The sequence below is a fragment of the Tenrec ecaudatus genome, chromosome 7, assembly GCF_050624435.1.
Source record: "Tenrec ecaudatus isolate mTenEca1 chromosome 7, mTenEca1.hap1, whole genome shotgun sequence".
NCBI classification, from domain to species: domain Eukaryota; kingdom Metazoa; phylum Chordata; class Mammalia; order Afrosoricida; family Tenrecidae; genus Tenrec; species Tenrec ecaudatus.
Genome location: NC_134536.1, coordinates 62,519,121 through 62,525,392, shown reverse-complemented (window position 1 = coordinate 62,525,392; position 6,272 = coordinate 62,519,121).

Here is a 6,272-nt window from a genome sequence, read left to right as displayed (position 1 = left end):
TTCAGTCGGCACCATTGCATTTGTTTTGTGAGATGGCGGAGGACTTTGTGGATTGGTGTTGGACATATGGGTTAATGTTGGACTTGTGGACTTGGGCAGCACTGGGTTGGGATGTTTTCTTGATGCGCACTTAACCTTTATGTAAAACTCTCTCTTATACATGAGTTTCTGTGGATTTGTTTCTCTAAAGTACCCAGACTAACACAAAGATCTAAATACAGGCATACACACACACACACACATATGCCTGTATTTATATATATATATATATATATATATTTATATATACACACAGTCATATCTATATGTTAAGAATTAAGATGCCTCCCCCGAGAAGAATTTGTTTCAAAGGACGACATTGATGCTGCAGCTCCGGGAGATGGACATATCTGATCAGAGCACACGGGAGCAGATGAAGGGGCAGGAGGAGAGAGTGAAACACAGCCTGGCCCACCAGGCCGTGAGAATGATGTTCCTGATTAGAGCAGCCAGTCCACAGAGAGAACAACATGGCTGGCCCCACTATGAGACATGATGCCCCTCAGTGACCAATGGCGATACAGGGGACAGCACCAGAGACACAGTGTGGGAATTGCACCTGACCTGATCCCACCACACCGAGGCAAAGAACGGGGGCAGTGCAGTGGAACAGCAAGGGAATGGAGTGGCAAGGTCCCCAGGGAATGCTGAAGGTGGACTTTGGGGCCAGGGCATGGTGCCCCAACAGACTGGACTGGAAAACACTCCTAAAGGCCAACAAACGATCCTTGAACTAAGTACAAAAAAAAAAAGGAAAAAAGAATTAAGATGGACATTGGGCCTCAACTCAAGTACTCCCTCAACACAAGAACACTGTGTTTAATAATCCATCATTCTGTGATGCTCACCTTCCCAAAATGATCTCTGAAGAAAAAATGGGTGCATAGGTAAATGTGGTGAAGAAACTGATGGTGCCCGGCTATTGAAAGATATAGCATCGGGGGTCTCAAAGGCTTGAAGATAAACAAGCAGCCATCTAGCTGAGAAGAAACAAAGCCCTCATAGAAGAAGCACACCAGCCTGTGTTATGCGGTGTCATTGGGATCAAGTACCAGGCATCTAAGACCCAGAACAAAATCATACCCAAGGTGAACTTGTGGGGGGAAGGCGGGGACATGGAATGGAGACTCAATGCTCATCTGTAGACAATTGGACACCCCCTCACAGAGGGGTCACAGGGAAGAAATGGGGCAGTCAGGGTGTAGTATAGCACCGATGAAACACACAACTTTCTTCCAGTTCTTTGGCGCTTCCTTTGCCCCATAATCATGACCTTCAGTTCTACCTTACAAATTGGATTCGGCCAGAACATGCACACTGCTACAGATAAGAGCCTGCAACATAGGGGATTTAGGATAGATAACCCCCCAGGGCCAACAAGGAGAGTAGAGATGCCAGGAGGATTAGGGGAGGGTGAAGGTAGAAAGGGGGAATCAATCACAAGGACCAAACTAGAACCCCTCCAAAGGGGACGAACAATGGAAAAGTGAGTGAGGGGTAACAGAGGATGATTTAAGATATGAAAATAGTAATCTATAACTTACCAAGGGTTCATGAGGAGGGTGGGCGTGGAAGGGATGGGGAAGAAATGGGGAGCTGATATCAGGGGCTCATGTGGGAAGAGAATGCTTTGGATATGATGGTGGCAGCATATGTGCAAATGTGTTTGACACACTGGATGAATGTATGATTGAGATAAGAGATGTAAGAGCCCCTAACAAAGTATTTAATTTTAAAAGTTCTGAGCAGAAAAAAAAGGGATAAAGAAAGAATGGTGAGACGATCTCGCATATGGGTGACTGAAATCCCAGGAGGAAAAGCAAGAGAAAATAAGCGAGAGCAATTTTTAAAGAGATTCCTGATAATATTCCAAAACTGATGAGCCACAGCTTCAAGATGACCTTTGAATTTCAAGCAAGCAAACAAAAAAAACTAAAACATGATAATGTTTTTAAAATACCACCTATATCTCATAGTCTCTCCATATATTAAAAGACAATTAATGGAATATGTGTATGAACATTCTATGCCAATAAATTCAACCTAGATGAACCAGACATGATTGACCATGTGAACAACCTACATATATGAGAGAAATATCCTTCTTAGGGGAAGGGCGCACCCATAAGAAAATTCTAAGCTCAGGTGCTTCTCTGGTGGATTTTACCCAACATGCAAAAAGGCAAGAATACTAACAGTGAACAAACTCTTAGAAAACAGAGGTGGGGGGGACCCTTTTATTAGGTCAGCATGATCCTGATGCCATAATCTGGCAATAACATCTCTCTGGACCAGACACAAAATTCTTTAACCAAACATTAGCAAATCAAATCCAGTGATCTATAAAAAGATTAATACCTCATGATCAAGCCAAGGTTTATTCTATAAATGCAAGGTCGATTTTATACTTGAGAAACCAAATCATTTTAATAGACACAGAAAAAGCAACTGATGAAAGTAAATTCTAAGTCAGGATGAAAAGTCTCTGCACCTTTGGCTAGGGAAGCGCCTCCTCAATCCAATAAAGGGCATGCACAAACCAACCTCAGCTCACATCATACTTAGCTGTGAAATTACTGACGTGATTGTGTACAGAGGGAGCTACAAAATGAGAAATAATCATTCAGTTTAGCCAGTTTGTAGGCTGGAAAGCCAATATTCAAAAATCAAATGGATTGCTTTATACTAGCAGCAAACAACTGGAAACGGAGATTAAAACAAAACATTTAAAATAGCGGCAAAACAAAAAATATATAAATAATTTAATAGAAGACACACATAACCTTACATGGAAAGCCACAAATACCATTGAGAGAGAAAAGATCAAGACTTAGATTATGCTCATGGATTGGAAGAGTTCTTGTTGTAAACTCCAAAGTCTACAGACTGAGCTGCAGATTCCATGCAACTCCAGTCAAAATGTCAGTATCCCCCTTCTCCCCCCAATTTTTGGGGGTACATATTGTAAAGCTTACTTTGGATTTCCCACAGAAGGGTTCCATCAAGTCTAAATTCATCTTCAAAAAGAATACAATTGGAGGTTTACAGTTCCTGGCTGTAAGACTTACAAAAGTACCAGTAACTAAAACCATGTGGCACTTGGCAGAGGACAAACCAATCAATGGAGCCCCAAGAAACAGACTCACAGTAACACATACAATTTGATTTATTTGCATTTTTTATGAAGGTGCCAAAGCAACTGATGGTAGCCATTTAAAATGCACCACTTAGACCTGTTGGGCAAAGCACAGGTGACAGATGGTCCCCCTTTGTTCCTGAACAGTGTCTACTCACCAAGTTACCAGTCATGTCAGGTCGAACTCACCTGCTGCTGCTTTCAGCGATCCGTTCCTCTACAGGCAACTTTGGCTTGAGGACGCCTCAGACCTGGCCAAACTTTCAGAATCGCAGTGCATCCTACGACATGTCTCAACCCCCATGCTTTGCCTTCTCATCTCCTTTCTTCTCCACACACCTTCGTTGCCCCCTCTTTACTCTTCCGAGGTGTTTCCCTGGAGAAATCTCTTGCCCATCTGATCCAGTCTGGGGATGTGGTTTTCAGAGAAGCTAAACTAATATAGGTGGTGACGGGGGTGGTCTGAGAGGCACGCGGAAATTTGGACCAGCCCATTCACCATCTGAGTCTTATGCAGGACAACATCTGAGTCTTAGGTAGGGCATAGATGGTCCCTGCTGACACAGTGGGCAGGGAAACTTCTTGGTTTCACCATTGGTGACCTAAGAAAGCCTCCTGAGAAAGGGCCGCCTTGTTTGCGCAATGGTTTAGGCATTGGCGTGATAGGAGAGCGATGCTAACAGGTGTAGAGCGTTGGCTGGTTATTAACGAGTGGCTGTGATGCGCTGCAGAGGGATGAGAAAGTGAGAGCTGGTTTAAGCCATTATGGTCGAAGCAGGAGAGGACTCTGCTTTTTGTGCTGTGGGAGAACAGACACTGCTGAGAAGCGCACTGAAGACCTGCTCATCAGAGGTACCGAGCACCAGAGACCTTGCTGCTCAGCCACCACAGACAGGCCTGCCATGAAGAGTGTGACCACTGAGGTAGACATGAAGGCTATTCAATGGACTCCCATGATCCAATCTGTTAGCACCACCCATGATCCAACCTGTTAGCAGCAGCCAAGGAGATCGCAAATTGTATATAAGTGTGCAAAAGGCACAGAGCAGTAGGGAGAATCATGAAGAAAACGATAAAGCGCGTGGGCTTGCTTTGCTAGAGACTGAAACTTAAATTAAAACTACTTGGCACTTGTGTAAGGGTTGATCAGTGGGCCAGAACAAAGTCTATAAACAGATGATGTATTTGTGTGTGTCACAGGTCCGTTGGTGGTGCAACTGCTCAATTACTACGCTAAAGGATGGCAGTATTCCCTTTCTTCATCTGGACAATGGTGACACTGGCATTCACATTGTGATCCACCATTGAACTGAAATTTGTATGCACTGTTCTGTACATGTCTGACACACACACTTACACACTACAACCAAACAAAAGAACAGGCTGTTTTTAAAATCAAGACGAAAAGTCTTAGCAAGAAGGCCTTTCCCTTTGAGTTATTTGATCAATAGTGGTAAGGAGTTTACATGGAATTATCCAAAATCTTTCCCAGGGATGCCCGACTTCGGGAAACGAAATCACCTTTTACCAAAGAAGAGCCCGCATAGGCTCGAATCTAGATAAGAATCAAATCTAAAAACTTGGCCTCAGTTCAACCTGCTCCAAAAACCAAAATTGGTGGAATCAGACCCAAGTATTTTTTGTTTTCAAAGGGAAGATGCTTCCCGCCGAGAAAGTAAACGAGGCAGTAAACTCGGACATGAAAGAGGCAGATTTGGAAGCGCCTCCCTTTGCCTATGTTTTCTTTTACATGACATAGCGGTATGGAAGAATTGGCTTGGAATGAATCCTTTTAAAAAGAATTAGCTTGGAATGTGAAACACAACAGAATAAAAGTCTAGTTGGGCGTGTTAAATGGGGACGAAGGCAGGAATTGTACAGGTACCACGAACAAAGGGAGCAACTGCTTCAGAAACCCCGCTGGACAGAAACCGGATGCCGACTGAACAGTGGGGCGGCAAGGTTCGTCCGCACAATCCAGGGGAGCCCGTGCAGGGGCTGAAGTAATGAAGGGGAAGGGACTGAAGTAATGAAGGGAAAAGGAGCCCGGGACAAGGGCAACTGCCTTGGGCGTGTTAATCAAGGACTTCCTTACAAATATGGGGAGGAGTCCTTTCTCCTATGATACCCCTTCCATCCCAAGGCACAGTCAAAACTCCTGCTCTGGATGAATCCAGCTTTCTGGCAATCGTCCCGACTGCTGGGGGCCAGGGCGGAGCAGGACAACGCAACCCCGCATGTTGCATATCAGAGCTGCTACTATACATTCATGGTCACTCACTTCAACAGTCTTTGCTTTCCCTTCTGACCAATTACTGTTTCAAGACTTCTCTACTTAAAACTCTGCCGCTCCTCTAGCTCCCTAACCACCAGGATAGATTACCCCTTTCCCCTCCCCCACCCCCAAATAAAGGGTAGCATTAGAAGGAAACTTCAACGTTTAGAGCACTAGATCTTCTGATTTTCAAAAGTGCTCACAAGAAATTTCTTTCGTTTGTCTATCGCCCCACTAGGTCAGTGATCGGTGTCGTGTGTCCCAAACGCCATCATATGGCCCTTTGGTAAGTTGGAGTCTCTGCGTCATCAAGAAGCAAGTAAAGCACATGCTTACCACATCCACAAGATGGGGGCACCCGTTGGCCAAAGCAAAGACCCACAGATGCCAAACAAACAAGACACAAGGAAAAACAAGCACCCCCGGAGAGGGGAACTGGCGGGGCGGTAGATAAACTGCACCAGCTTCTGTGCCTGAGCACGAGTTGGCAGGGAAGAGAGTTCACACGGGGTAAAGAGGCCGCTCATGTGCAAGGCTCCTATGTGGCCCCAACCACAATACCTTTGTTGACATCTGTATCCTACCGCCCCCCCCCTTCCATAAAAAGGAAACTCCTGATCCTGGCAGGTCTCTTGGAAAAATATTACTTATGTTAATAAACAAGAGGAGCGGTGAGTGAACTCTTGCTACATTTACTTACCCAGCTATGAAACTGGGTCCAACATGAGTTCTTACTGGGCACAGATGGATTATTAATGGATTGATAGATGGATTACTAATAGGTCTCTGATCCATTTTGAGAGAAACATCTAGTACATCCAC